Source organism: Haemaphysalis longicornis, unplaced genomic scaffold (genome assembly GCF_048455015.1).
Source record: "Haemaphysalis longicornis isolate Haplotype H1 unplaced genomic scaffold, Haemaphysalis longicornis Haplotype H1 scaffold_2, whole genome shotgun sequence".
Classification (NCBI taxonomy): domain Eukaryota; kingdom Metazoa; phylum Arthropoda; class Arachnida; order Ixodida; family Ixodidae; genus Haemaphysalis; species Haemaphysalis longicornis.
In genome coordinates, this window is record NW_027526295.1 from 186549047 (window position 1) to 186564821 (window position 15775).

The following is a 15775-nucleotide window of genomic DNA, read 5'->3' on the forward strand; positions in this document are numbered from 1 at the left end:
ACTTTTTTTCGCTCACTATCGCAAAAACCAACCCAACGAGCGTTCCGAACTAAATGAACGCGGTTGTTGCCGGTTAATTACGTATATTTTGCGTCAAATGTACCTGCAGTTTTTTTTTTTCGTTAAACAACGGGGAAATGTACGGCAAGCGCCAGCGTTTCACGAGTTTCGAACGGTTGTGACTATTTAAGACGCTTGGTTTTCGAAGCCTCTGCGGGACGCCCTACGACTGAACGCCAGGCTCTACTTGGGTTCGTTATCTCGCGGCACCGCCTGATTCCGGCAGTCGTTTGACATCGACCGTTACAGCAAGATGCGACGACAAGGCGCGCCCCTAAAGTGCTATGCACTTAATATTTTGATAAAAAACCACTTATATTGCCTTTGAAAAAAATACTTCCCAGCAATGCATTATCGTTTAGAGGTGAAGCCGCCTTTAGGAGGATGGGTGTAAGCGGGGTCTTTGTGAGCTGGTTTTCCCGCATTGTCGGTTGTGCAGGGAAGCATGGCCGTCTACGGAGGGAGTATGGTTACAGCCCCCACTCTATACTCCTCTCCACGACCGCCGCCTCTTGTCCGAGTCGCGTATACTGCTTCCCACGCACGGCGTCTATCTTTCACTCACCAGTGTGCAAGCTGCGTGCTCTTCGGCAGCCACCTGTGCGGCGCATGAGCCTGCACTGTAATCGGCGTAACCATGCTGTAATAATTTGCGCCACTGTGATAAGCCAATTTTTAAGAAAAATCTACCCCCGAAATATGATGTATTGATTGATTGGTTGTAGGGTTTAACACGCCGACGCAACGCAGGCGATGAGGCGCGCCGTAGTGGAGGGCCCCGGATGAATTTTGACCACCTGGGGATCTTTAACGTGCGCCTAAAGCTCGCACACACGGGCGTTTTTGCTTTACGCCTCCATCAGAAATGCGGCCACCACGGCCAGGAATCGAACCCGCGTCATCATGTTCCCCAGCACACAAAATATGTTGTAAGTGACCATCTAACACCGTGGGCATATCAACACATATTTAAAATGTATATGTTCAGAAAGCTCACAGGATCCCTTCTAACTTTGAGTAAGTGATAAATAGAAGAGTGTTTGTCCGGGTAGCACCGCCTCACCGTGACTGCGCCAGGGCCCAAGAAAGGGGGAAGTTCTAGAGCAGTTCCATGTCAAAGTTGCACAAGTGCTTTGGACTCCTGCCCATTGACTATAGTATGCCGTTGCCGCGGCACAAGATGGGCCTATAGTCTTTGAAGACAGTATGCTTTAGGACTGAGCAGTCATAAAGCTCACTGGACACAGTAGCGACTCTACCCGACCAAGCTTAAACAAGAAGCTGCGGGTGTAGCACGCCTTCAGTGCGCCTGGGCAGACCCCGCGGATGCCGGAAATCGCAGTTGGGGTCTACCACATGGAGAGGCACGGGCGTACCTTTTCAGAGGATCCTTCCAAGCCGGCAGTTGGAGTTTCCATTACAGGTCAAATGCAACTTCTTTGCTATCCTCGTTGGAGAACAAGATTTCTACGGTGTAGTGTAAGTCGTTGGCTTCTCTGGCGGCCGCATCGCCGGCGAGGTTGCCCGCAATACGAGAATGACCTGGTAGCCCTCACTCACCGCGCTTGTATGTATTCCATTCAATATCCAGTAACGCGACGTTTTCAGACATTGCAAGAAACGTTCCGTACATAGGAACATTAAGAACATTACTGTACGCATACGGGTTTGTTATTCCATGACCACGTCGAAATCGAAACCGAAGTAGTTGATTAATACAGTAAATTCAGCGAAACCTCTCTGCTTTCATCTAATAAAGAGCTCTCTCTCTCTCTCTCTCTCTCTCTCTCTCTCTCTCTCTCTCTCTCTCTCTAAATTCAGCGAATTTAGAGAGAGAGAGACATGACATGAAAGCATTTGCCGCTTGAACGTGACAAGAACTCAGAGCTAAATTTACGTCAGACTTGCTAATGACACAGGAAAAAAGAGCAATTGAAGGCATCAGGTTTTCAGCTTAGCTTGGAGGTGTCATGCGGTGCACATAAGTGAGTGATGCCATTCACCAGACGGGCGTTGACTCCTCTGGGCACGCATGCAGGTATTTGTCCTTTGCTACCCTAAACAGATTTCCATTCAACGACCTTTTTGCGGGCATGAGCGGAGTCAAACAGTTTTTTGTAGAGTTAGATGTTTATGTATGATTCAGGGCTTCTAATAAAAACCGAACGATTCAACAGTTAATCGGAATTTTGGTATTTTTACCAGAATGCCAATGCGCTTTGAGCATCGCGAGAACAGGACGAGACATTTTTTCATCGCTGAGTTCGTAGTGTCAACCTTGTCGCAAATGTCGATGTATGAATGGTCGATGACTTCATCCAGGTTCTAAGCGATTTCCTTAACCACCTCTTGCTCGTAGCAGTCATTGGGCGGACCTTTAGTATCCAGATTATTCAGCTTTTGGTACTGCTCTAACTCGTATGCTCTATACCCTTAAGCATTAGGTTTTCTGCTTTTGTTCAAGGTTTTGGTGGTCAATTTTTTCATCTCTACTTTCAACCCCTTCCCGTTTTTCTGTATTTTCAGGATGCTGTCAGCGGTGACACGAAATTTTCTTGTTACGTTTCTTTCGCTGATATGGGTGCCTACCACCCCACTAATCATAGAATGGCACATTAGATGGTCGATAGAGGCGTAAACAATCGTTTACGGCGCCATTTCTTCATGCCAGTTCCAGTCTCGACAAAACGAACGCCGAGCGGCCGCCATGACAGGAGGGCGTCCGTGACGTCATCCTTCTTGTCGCACCGCTACCGGTCTGGACGCGCGCACCCAGACCGGCCGAGGTTCTCACAATGTTGATCGTTTTCGCTGCCTTGAGTGAAGTTATTAAAAGCATATCGTGTGTATTGTGTGGATTAGTGCACTGAAATGGCCCGGGCAAGGTGGGACGCATTTTCTCGGGACCGAGCGGGGCTCGGCCTTCAACAACTTTTTTTTTCATGCCGTGCTGGCCCGGGCGCATGCATGCAGTGTCTGAAGCCTAGCAGTCATGCGCCGCAAATTCGTGATTGTTTATACCAAAAAGTTAGCTAATTGAATTAGATTACATGAAAAAAGAAATCGAAGCGCGAAGTCACTGGAGCTCTGTTAAAAATATATTTCGTGGATATTCTCCAAAATTCATTTTTCTGTGTCCGGATATATATTTACAAAGCTCGGTACACGTTTAAAAATTGTAAGTCCAATATACTCGCTCTACGGTTACGTTTTCGGGTTGAAAAGGCCAAATTTTTTCGGACTCATGTTTATAGTCTTTCGAACGCGGGCTGATATTTCAAAACAGTCCGACGGGCTCACGTTTGTTTCATTAAATTTTGCCGGGTACGGGCGGGGCTCGGGCTTATATTTAAAAATTTGTCGGGTTCGGGCCGGGCCTAGGAATTGTGGCTTGCGCAATGCTCTAGCGTGATCAAATTAAAAAAAAAAACGGAAATGTTCGTAAGTCGGCCTACCTAACGCACCATGCTGTTTCCGCGGCTGACAAAATGCGACAGAAACATTAGCAAACAATGAAGAAACAGTATCCACACGCTATAGCCTCGATCACTAAAGCACGACACACGCGGTCTGCTTGGTTGGCCAAATGGGTTGAAAAAACGAACAAATAGCACATGCGCACGGCACAGCTGTACTTCTCCCATAAGAACCTTGCTACCTTACTAATAGCATTCTCAAAGCTATTGCAACGCGCATTCGCCGCACCAGGGATGAATTTACACTGCAATAGAACTGATGCCCCTTGAATACAGTCGAAAATGAACGCTGCGGGTTGCGTTATTTATTTGCGTCCGTTCTCCGTTGTTTTATGTGTTTTCTCCCACGCGCTGTTACCGGGACTCGTTTGGCGTTGCTCGCGCGCTCCGGCGAGTTGACGCTCTCGTGTGGTACTGATTCGTACCTGTTCTTGCTTCAAGCGCACCGAGCTTCTATTTCGCACTTGCATTTCGACTCACATGTGGTTTCGGTTTTGCTTTTCCCTTCGTGTTCCTATAGTCTGCTATAGTTAAGCGCTCCACACGTTCGTTGGACATGCGTGGGTGAGCGCACACATGTGGTAATTATTTACAGTATGGAAAGCGAACAATAAACAGATGACGCAATGACATTATCTCCCCACTGTTAAGTCGGTGCGCATGATCCTTATAGGAAAACAACTAAGCGCTATGCCTCGTGTCGTGTCTCCCCAGTCTTCGTTACTTTTTTGCGCAATTGAAGTACAGCATGGATTACCAACTTACCCAAACCTACAGCCTACTAAGGAAAACAACACCAGCTAGCCGCTGCACGTGATCTTGGTTTGGGAAATTGTAAAAGGAGCCTAGCAGGAACCACACTTGTTTAAATGTTCTTGGTTCTTTGTTTTAATTGTTTGTAACGTGGATGCAAATAATTAAATGTAGATAACGTGTAATTATTTTATGTTTATCGGTGTACAATGCGGAAACAGTACGCAGTTTTAAAATGATCACGCAGTAAAATGATGCTGTGTGGCTTGGTGCTTTTCTGAGAATTTCGGGTCGCGAATCCTGTACTTGCACGCTTTCCGTTGACTTGACTGAAGTTTTAAGACATCTGTCATGTGTGCTTCTAGGGTACAATTTAAAAAAAAAACGTAATGTTTGCGCACGCACGACGCTGTTTGCTCGGTATGCAGACTTGATAGAAAAATCAGCAAAAAAAAAATGAAGGAAAAAAGCAGAAACATTGACCTTAAGCAGAAAGCCTTAAGCACCCCGCTCATTCCTCAGTTGACACAACACGATAGAAAAACCATCAAATAACGAAGAAAAAAAGTATCCGCACGGTAGCCTAGATTGAGCACGGCGTGCGCGGTCTGCTGGGTTGGCCAAATGTGATGAAAAAAGGAGCAAACAGTAAATACATAACGTAGGTACCTTTCCCATAAAAACCTTGGTACATTAATAGCATTCTCTACTATTTTGACACGAAAAAAAAAAAAAACTATAGCCCCTGGGAGACTGCCCGACGCACGCCTGCCCGCCGCTTCCCGAGGCGAAAAAGCGCTCGGGCGGGGCACGCGAGCGCCACCACGTGGGGTTGAAGTGCCTCACTCGGAGCACGGCCGGGCTGGAGCATAGAGTTTCTCTAGTGAGAAACTCTATGGACTGGAGGAGGGGCGGGCGCGCACTTTGATACGGCCTGCGCTTCGGGTATGGTTCCCTCGCCGGTTGACCTACCGCACGGGCGGGGTAGAGCGGCGGCGCGCGCGTATTTGCCACTGCCCTAGCCCTGCCGTGGCTACACGTGATACCTGTCCGTGTAAATTTACATGTGCGCCATTAAAATAGGCGACTCCTTCCAGCCTTCAGAATTTTCGGTCTAATAGGGTCAAACAGCCTAACATTATCACTCGGAAGCGCCTAATCAAAAACTTGAAAGAAACATTTTAACTCGTGGCACATGAAGAGAAATATGCGAGGCCTTCATATCTTATCAGCGACTGTATTATATGAAAATGGTGAGGCAGGCAATAAACGCGGCATTTTCCGTTACTGAAATATCAGTTCTTATTTTTCCTTTCCGATGATGCCTTGGTTTGCACGCGCACAGGGCACGACCAGTGACGCGAATGATTTCCCGCCGAGGGAGATACGGTTATCGCTTAGCTAAACGTGTTTCTGCTGCTCGCGCTCCGGTCGGGCTGAGAGGACCGCTGGCAGCTAGAGCACTGTCAAAAACATACAGCTAAAACTCTTAATCATGCAACTGAAGTACACAACGAGTCTTCTTTTTGGTGAGATATAGCAGCGAAGGCATTCATTGGTACCGGTGATATTCCGTGGCAGATCCAAAACACGTGCGGCAAGCGTTGTCGGCTCGCTCGGCCAGAGGAGAGAGTTGGGAGGGTAGAGGGTTGGTTCGAAGCGCCCTCACTCTGTAAAGAATCTGCTGTATCGTTTCCTTGTTAGGTGCGCAGGCCGTATGAAAGAGCGCGTTCGCCGCTTCTCCAGTCCGGCCATGCTCGGAGCGGGCACTTTCATACGGCCTGCGCACCCAACAATGAAACGATACAGCAGATTCTTGACAGAGTGAGGGCGCTTCGAACCAACCCTCTACCCTCCCTACCCTCTGTTTTCTTAGTCGACGCATCGCCTCTGGCCGAGCGAGCCGACAATGCTTGCCGCGGAATATCACCGGTACCAATGAATGCCTTCGCTGCTATATCTCACCAAAAAGAAGACTCGTTGTGCACTTCAGTTGCAGGATTAAGAGTTTTAGCTGTATGTTTTTGACAGTGCGCTCGCTGCCAGCGGTCCGCTGGGCCCGACCGGAGCGTGAGCAGCAGAAACACGTTTAGCTAAGCGATAACCGTATCTCCCTCAGCGGGAAATCATTCGCGTCACTGGTTGTGCCCTATGCCCGTGCAAACCAAGGCATCATCCGAAAGGAAAAATAGGGGGTGGTGGTGGTAAAAAATTCCCCCGCATTTCCCCAAGGGGGAGAATGTGAAAGTGCGAATGCACGGTTGTCGGCCCGCTTGCGGCGCTTGCGCTCGGCCCCCGCAGCCCACCGCCTCGCCGCCTTCTCTTCCATCTCTTCCATCGGGTTTGTAGTATCACGTGTACACCACGCAGTTATCAAGCCGCTATAACGCCGCTGAGTCGCCAACGCACGCCGCTGACGACGTAGTTTGAATGCGTTAAAGATATAAGGCGCGTTACTCACACTGATATCAGCGTGGCGTCCGTGGCTTAGTCGGTAGAGCCGGATGCTGTTTCTTTTTTAAATATAGAGGAGCACTGCGGACGCCGCCGCCGCCGACGCCGCCGCCGCCGGCGGTGGATGGTTTGGGGTCGCTTATAAAGTGCATTCGCACTTAAAAACATTTTTTTATTGAGCAGGCAAGGGAGCTGGAAAGGGACGTGGTCAGCCTCCTACGTCCAGGAAGCCGCGAGCCTGCGCCGAATCCAGGGCTCGTTGCACCAGGGCGATTTGATGCTCCGGCGCCGAACTGGTCAGCGCAGACCCCCACTGCTCAAGGGAGGGGGAGTAAATTGGGTGGGTGTGGTGGGGACATGAATACACAAGGTGGCAGGTTGTGAGAGGGATGTCACATTGTGGGCAGTTGTGGGGGAAAATGGACGGAGATACGTGGGAGAGGATAGTGTGGTTGTGGAAGGTTTCTGTTAGTAGACGACTATATATGTGAGCTTGGTGGTTGGAGAGACTGTGGTGTGGAGGAGGGTATGTTCTCTGATGTGTGTGTAGTGCGCGAGGAAGGAGCTGTAGGTAGAGTCCAGCGGAGTTAGGATTTCATGGTCAGAGATGAGGCTCCCGGCGGTGTCGGTCCTTGCGGTTGGGAGTGCCCGGTGTTATGACTCACTGGCGCCATGTTTGCGCGGGTCAGTCGCCCGCCGGTCGACCACCCCACCGCTTGTCGACGGAAACGAAAGGAGGCCGACGCGACGCGGCGGCGGCCACTGATTGACAGCGGCTTTTGAGCGGTGTTGAGTGTTGTTGCCCCAAAAGGGATTAAGGAGCCGCCGGTCTTCCCCGGCCTGAGCAACTGAACGCGTGTGCGCGTGAAAGCCCAGACGGCGACGACCGGACAATGGGACCCAGTGGCGGCGGCAGCACAGCGAAGAAGGCAGTGGCAATTGTCAAGCCATTAACCCTTCCCAGAGTGATTCCACGAACCTTGTTAATCTGTGCTGTTAGGCTCTCTGGGAACGCAGCGCGCGGCAGACACCAAAAGGATACGCGGCGCCCGCGCGTCTTCCGTTCTTCCCGTCTACTACAGGCTCCTGACGAGTGGCAAGGGTGTGTGTGTGTGCGTGTGCTGTGCATCTGCCTACATACCTGAAAGGCGTGTCCCTACCCGAGGGCGGTGCTTCACAGCGAGGAACGTACACATCACCATTGGTCCGCATTGTTTTGTATGGGGATCCCTAACCTAGGGAACTAGGGATCGGGGGTCAACAAAAAGGGCGTGCTGCGGCCCGCCAAGATCTGTCTTCTGTCTTCATCTCGACAACTCACTGTAAAAATCAGTGTTGTACGGAACGGCGTTACAAGGAACGGCGTTCCTGGAACTAGTTCCTTTTTGGAGGAACGGAGGAACGCCACCGTTCCATTAAGGGTCGGTGGAACTGTAACGGTAACTCGTTACGTTTTTGAAGGAACGGCAGGAACGGCGTTCCTGCCGTTACATTGCTAGGATTTGGCTGTTTTTGATGCCAAGGCTCGAGTACAAAAATCCACAAAGCGCTACTGCGTTTCTCAGTTTTCCCGCCCTTCAGCCGTACGTGCTTCCTCGAAGGTCAAAGGCAGAAGAATAACCACGCAGCAGGCCGCAGCCTGTGCTTGCTTTCATGCTGGTTGCTTACTCGGCTTTCGACGGGTGAATAGCATAGCCGCGAGAATGCTTTTCACCCTTCATCCTTTGTCTGGGGAGGCCAGAATGCGCGTCTGGCCGAAAGAATTGTTCCCTGGCGGGGAAAGAATAGAGAGTTTTAGCAGTCCGTCCGTTCTGTCGTGTGCGTTGTTACTGGGTTGAGCGGGACCCGGCTGGGCACTTGGGCATTCGTCACGGTAGGGGGATTAGTTCCGTGGGCCTGCCTTCGCCATGTCCGTGCCTCTGCACCCTTCCTACTCGCCCTTTCGCGCGCTCAGGAGCAGACCGGTCCCGGTCAACCCGACAACCTAGCCAACGAAACGGACGGACTGCTAAACGGGATCCGGACATTGCGATGTCGGACATTTCGGTCCAGGACGTTTCGGTGTGGACATTTCTGTGCACGGACATTTTGGTGCACGACGTCTGGGCCCAGCCATTTTGAGTGGGGGGATGTCCCAGGCATCCTTTGAACATTTTAGCTTTAATATTGTAATTTCGTGACTTGATATGATTTTACGTTCGGGACTTGTGCTTGCGCCGCCGTTCGTAGAAACGAACGCTAAACCCTTGCGGAGCATTGCCACGTGAAAGCCAATTTCTGTAGATGGTAAAATTTAACGTTGTTAATTTGGATTCCTTCAACCAGTTTCTGTTATTTTAACATTCATGTGAACAACCCTAATACTTTAAGTGTTGCCAAAGCGCTTTCCTTTCACTTCACCCAACAGTGCAAGACGCTGCTGCTTTTAGTCTGTTCCTCCCCCCCCCCCCAGCAAAACTTCCGTGAAAAAACAACAGAAAAACGAGGTCGATTAGGCGCGTGTGCATTTCGTTTTAATTCTCTCAATCAATCTCGCCTTCGTCGCATTCGATGTCAGTTCTACTTAAAGCTAACAAACCAACGATCGCACTTACGGTGGCGTTACTAAGGGGAGGGGACAGCTGAGCCCCGCCGGCAATCATCCCCCTAAGTAGAGAAAGAGGGGTGTCACTTGTGCTTCATTGCGTCGACTGGACTTCGAAAACTTGAAGACGACTGTTGCCGCTCTTGTCACACTAGCCTATTCATCTTTTTTTTTTTTGCTCCTTATAATGGCAGGAAGCGACGTATACCTGGGGTGTCCATGATATGCGCGACTTGATGAGTCAATTCCCAAGGGGGCGACTGAAGGCGCAGAAAGAGCGATTGCGGGAGTGGGTGCGCCGTCGGTATGACCGCGACGCGCGGAAGGGAGTAGCCAGCAAACGATAGTGGCCATTGTGTTGTGAGCAGCTTTTTGGGTGGCTTTTTTTTGCACATTATAGAGGTTTCGTGGGCTCCTTGTGAATGTAAAGCTTTTTCCTGTATCACTGTGGTGAGGTTTCGGGGACCGTGAACTCTTGTAAGATTTTCAGTCGAAACCGACACTAATATGACTGAAAAAGAACTCTGGTCAAGATTCGAGCGTGCAGGCCTGGAGGGGGGTCGGGGAGGAGGGTGCGCTAGGACAAAGACTTAAAATGTAGTGAATGTAGGCATGTAAACATAAAACCTAAGTTGGTTTTCCCGAACAGAATGGGGACAATTTGTATGCACAACCCGTACGCGCTTAATCAACATGTAGGACATTAGAAGCTGCGGCTGTTTTCAAAAAGACCCGTTCTTCCTCCCCCACAATATCCTATACCAGTGTTCGCGAATTCATTTTAGCAAGGTAGCCCAGCCTACGTAATACTCTTCATAAGGTTTTCTTCATTCTGGGGGGCTAGCTAATGTTTGTTACTTTTTGGATATTGAGAGTGTGCATGTAATTTGTGTAATTTGAGGGTGTGTAATTTAAAAAAAAATACAAAAGAGGCGGTAGACCATCGGAAACACGGGTAATTGTCTTAGCTAAAAAAGAGTGAATATAAATTAACAATCTGTCATAAATGGAAGAAAAAAACGTGTGCTAAAGAATTCAATCGGCTGCAAACAGGTGTCCCCAGGAAGAGATTTAAACAAAATATATAAATGTAGAATTTCTAAAAATACCTGGCAAAGATCGAACATGGCATCACTCAAAAAAATAAATTCACTGCTCCAGATTGTTGTCCATAACCCACGTTAAGCGGAAATAAAAATATTACGGCTGTCTCAAACAGGCAAACCCCGGATAATTTGGTAGCCGAAATGTCCGTACACCGAAATTTCCGTACACCGAAATGTGCGTGCACCGAAACGCCCGTACACCGATATGTCCGTACACTGATATGTCCGTACACTGATATGTCCGTACACCGAAATTTCCGTACATCGAAATTTCCGCACCGAAATATCCTGCACCGAAATGTCCTCGAGCCGTCTGGAGTTTGTCCGGTGCTCCCTGAAAAAATTCGCCTAGGAGCGTTTCTTTTGATTATCTTTATCTCCAGATAATCTGCTGCCGGTGGTGTTAATATTCGTATAATATACGTAGTTCGATGTGAGTTTTAAATGTCTCACTTAATTTCGACCCAGGATAATCCGACACTATATTTTAATTTAAAAACCTAATTGTAACGTTAATGTAACGACACGTTCCAATTTTCGAAGTGGAACTGGAACGCGTTCCTTTCGCAATAAAGGAACTTGTAACGGGAACTCGTTTCAAAATTGGCAAGGAACGAGGAACGAGCTTTCGTTCCTATTTTGGAGGAACGTGTACAACACTGGTAAAAATGTAAATAAACCCGTTGAGTTTGCTCTAAGCTCTCCCCTAGTCCTGGCTCGACGGAGCGACGGCGACCGGCCCCGCTACCAGCAGACTGCGGTCGCTACAACTCGCTACAACTCGCAACACCGGGTAAGGAGATCTCGGGCTGCGGCATGAGCCGCCTCATTCCCGGCAAGACCAGCATGGCCTGGGGTCCAGACAATATAAATTTCAATGTCCTCGGGAAGGTGTTGGAGCACAGGGAGGGCCTGGGGTGGTGCAAGGCCAGCTTGATACAGCCGACAGGCTTGTTGGGAGTCCGTAATGATGGTCAAGTATGGTTGATGCTGGTGTGTGGTAGTTGCATGGGCGATTGCAAGCGCTTCGGCTCAGGTGACCGGCAGATTTCGATAGCTGACGGCTGTGGTCAGATGTCCGTTCGAGCCCACAGTAACTAGAGTGGTGCGGGTGCGGTCGGGACTTGTAGCAATATCCGTATATCGGGTTTGAGAGTCGGCGCCGTACCGTTAATCAAACATCTTCACCTTGGCTTCGCGGCGTCCTCGATTGAAAGATGAGTGCATGAGTTTGGGTACCGGGCTAACCTTCACGCGTTGACGAATGGACAGGGGGATGCGTTGGAGTTCGTGTTGAGGGGAAGGGGAGGGCCGGCCAATGTTTTGGAGAACGCGTCTACCTGAGGGAGTGAGGGCGAGGCGATGGAGGTGGGACGTCCGCTGTGCTTCTAGTAGTTCGCTGAGCGTGTTGTGCAGGCTGAGGTGAAGCAGACGCGCATTGGAAGTATAAGTTGGGAGTCCAAGGGCAGCTTTGTACGTTTTCCGTATTAGAGCATCCAGCTTGTTGATTTCCGGTGGTTTTAGGTTGACAAAAGGAGTTCCGTAGGTTATACGCTTGAACAGCAGTGCTTGGACCAGGCGGCAGGTGTCTTGTTCTTTGAGGCCGTGAGTGGATCCTCTTATTCGTCGTATGAGGTGAGTGACCTGTGTGACCGTTTTCTGTAGCTGCGGCAGGAGGGTGGCGCCGGAACCATCGTAGTGGATAGGCACACCCAATATACAGAGAGTGGGGACTTGCGGAATAGGTGAGCCCTGGATGGTAACTTGCGGATCGGGACTAGCCACAGCAGGCCGACCTCGCGTGCGGGCGCGAAGGACTAGGAGAGCCGATTTGTTAGGTTCGCATGTCAAACCTCTGGGCGAGAGATAGTCGATAGTTGTGCCGATCGCTTGTTGGAGAGCGTCTTGTTGTGCGCCGCTGGAGCCCTGCGTTGTCCATATGGTCAAATCGTCCGCGTAAAGAGCGTGCTGGAGACCGGGGATAGCTTGTAGGCGACTCGGAAGGTGAAGGAGGGCAATATTAAATAACAATGGCGAAATAACGGAGCCTTGTGGGGTGCCCTTGGGCGGAGTGTGGAAGATGGGGGATCGAAGGGGCCCAAGTCGCAGTGTTGCGGTCTGGTTTCGGAGAAAAGCTTTTACGAAGTGGAAAGTCTTGATGCCGCAATTGGTCGTGTTGAGGTTTTCCAAAATGGCTTGATGCGTGACGTTATCGAACGCTCCCTTGACGTCAAGTGTTAAGATGGCGCTAGGAGTGGCTCTGCTCAGATGATCTAGGACCTATTCCTTGAGCTGAATTAGTACGTCTTGCGTAGAGAGATGCTGTCGAAACCCGAACATTGTTAATGGATACAGATTGTGATCTTCCAAGTACGTAGATAAACGTTGGTGGACCAGGTGTTCGAAAAGTTTCCCGTGGCAGGACGTCAGGGAGATGGGCCGAAGGGTCGTGGGGGAGACGGGCTTGTTTGGCTTTGGGATTAGAGTGATGTCCGAATATTTCCATTGTTCAGGTAAGGTGCCTTCAACCCAGTGGCGGTTGTACAGGTCCAGGAGCGCCTGCAGGGTGTCTTCGTCCAGGTTTCGGAGAATGCGATATGTTATCTGATCTTTGCTTGGTGCAGTATTGCGTTTCAAGCGGGCAAGTACAGCATGGAGCTCGGCGAGGATAAAAGGTGCGTCCAACTCATCATTTGCCTGGCCGGTGTAATGTGTTCCCGGGTAGGTCGGATAAGAGGCTGGGTCTCCAAAAAGGTGGAGTTGGATAGACCTCAGGAGGTCTTGAGAAGACAGCGAGCTGTTCCGAATCAACTGGTGTATTTTATGGTTTGTTTGTCGCCTGGTGGTGGTGTCGTTGAGGAGGGACCGAAGCAGATGCCAGGTTTTCTTCGTGTGCAGAGTGCCTTGGAGCTTGTCGCAGAAAGAGTGCCAATTCTGTCGTTGAAGATCAGCAGCATAGGTCTGTGCTAGCTGTGTTAGAAGGGCTATATAAGAACTGACATTTCAGTCACGGAAAATGCCGCGTTTATTGTCTGCCTCACCATTTTCATATAATACAGTCACTGATAAGATATGAAGGCCTCGCATATTTTTATTCATGTGCCCCGAGTTAAAATGTTTCAATTTTTTGATTAGGCACCTCCGAGTGATAATGTTGGGCTGTTTGACCGTATTAGACCAAAAATTCAGAAGGGGGGAAGGAGTCGCCTATTTTAATGACGCACATGTAAATTTACACGGACAGGTATCACGTGTAGCCCCGGCAGGGCTAGGGCAGTGGCAAATGCGTGCGCGCCGCCGCTCTACCCCGCCTGCGCTGTAGGTCAACCGGCGAGGGTTGGTGCGCAGCGTAACGAACAAGCGGCGGTGAAAGGTGGGAACTATACCCGAAGCACAGGCCGTATGAAAGTGCGCGCCCGCCGCTCCTCGCTCGGAGGCGGCCGCTTTTTCCACTACCCAACTATTCTAGTTCACTATAGTCTTCACCATTTCCAGGTGCCCGGACAGCATGACGTCAGTCCCAAAACGATGACGCGTCCATACGGCGTAGCAGCGCACGCAAACCGCAGCCAGCGCATCGGCTACGTCACAGGAGCCCCGACGTCGGCAGTTTGGGGCAAGGAGCAGATGATGTCATGCTGACTCGCTCTGGGTTTTTTTTTTTTTTTTCCGTGCGGGCAAAGTTTAAACTGACCCGCCGCGGTGGCTCAGTGGCTAAGGCGTTGGGCTGCTGATCACGAGGTCGCGGGTTCGATTCCCGGCCGCGGCGGCCGCTTTTCTGATGGAGGCGAAAAGCAAAAACGCCCTTGTGTACGAGATTTCGGCGCACGTTAAAGATCCCCTGGTGGTCAAAATTAATCCGGAGCCCTCCACTACGGCGCGCCTCATCGCCTACGTTGCGTCGGCGCCTTAAACTGTATACAATCAATCAAAGTTTAAACTGGATTTAGAATATCTAATTCTGAACGGTTATTGTTGAAACTTGTTGGGAGATATCTCCTGATAAAAAGGAAGCATTTTACATAGTTATCTCAGCTTTGAAATTTTGTGTCACTACTCCTTTAAAAGCACATTTATACCTACTATTTTTGGAACTCCTTAATAGTTGCCTTGATCTAGCCGCGGTGAAGTTAAGTGCCATAGACAAGAAAAAAATCTGCAGCAATTCATACAATTGTCTACTAATGCGCAGCATTCTTATGCCGCTTGTCTTGAGTGTGAGTTCTTTACGGCCAGCTTTTTTGATTTTTCAAAATTTCGTTTAACAGATTATCTGTACTCACGCTATTTTAACAATTACAGGTTGAACCTTCGCGAAATCTGTATTATTTTGGAAATGCGGGGCGTTATACGGTTCGCCATTTTCCGTACTTTCTTATACTTTTTATTTTTCATTTTTTAAATTTTCGTTCTAGCAATTATCTACACTTAAGCTCTAGATTATTCTAGATTGCCGGTGGAACTTTAGCGAAATCTACATTATTGAGGATTTTTTTCTGCGAAAGATTGCCCTACGGCATAAGAAAAAGTTTTCATATGTACAACAGTGCACCCGTAACGCGCAAAAATCCAAGAAGAGACCGGTGCTGGGGCCCCCATATCCAGCGCTTGAGATCTGGGGGTCCCCCAGGATGGAGTCCTGTGCCTCGGAGTTGTTGTTGTTGAACAAGTTTATTTCACATTTTGAAGCCAATTTAAGGCTGCTGTAAAATAAAAAAAAAGAGAGAAAAAAAGAGGTAAACGTTTCGTCGTTTGATCACTGGCTTCGGTCGTGACGGGCTGTGGTTCTGACAGTGTGTCCGAGCCGGGAACCGGTGGCAGGAGCTTCGGGTGTTGCGTTCGAGCGTCTCTAAGACCTGGGCAAGTCCACAGCAGGTGTTCAACGTCAGCTCCTGACACAGGAGCGCACAGCAGGTGTCCGCAAACGGCGCGTGATAACGGGCACGCCAAGCATGGCTAACTGCTGGGGATAACGCCACTCCAACTCCGAAGCCTCCGCAACACGACCTCCTCTCAACGAGCGAGCCCACTGTGGAGGTCACTTACCTCCACGCGGTGAAAGTAAAGCACACGTGGCGCGACGGAGCGTTTCCTTTTCCACCAGCAGTTCTATGGTGGATACCGGAAGAAGTGGTAACGGCCGTGGGAGGTCTCTGTGCAGGCGCGGTCCGCCGCTGTATGGGCAGGAAGCATGTCCCGGCGAATCCACAAAATACGGACAAGGCATGTATAAGTGTCCATAATCACTTGAATGCGTGCGGCCAGGCTTGTACAACGCGCAACGCGACGCAAACCCCGAATCGCTGCCGTTAAGTCAGTATAAAGTTCCAGCTTAGTCAAAG

General features: G+C 49.8%; 1 non-coding gene across 1 annotated transcript; it reads left to right on the top strand.

The window, feature by feature from the left end:
- The first annotated feature begins 14129 nt into the window (after positions 1 to 14129).
- On the top strand, positions 14130 to 14202 carry Trnas-gcu (transfer RNA serine (anticodon GCU)). The gene has a single exon. It is a non-coding gene; the product is annotated as a tRNA-Ser (tRNA).
- Positions 14203 to 15775: the final 1573 nt, after the last annotated feature.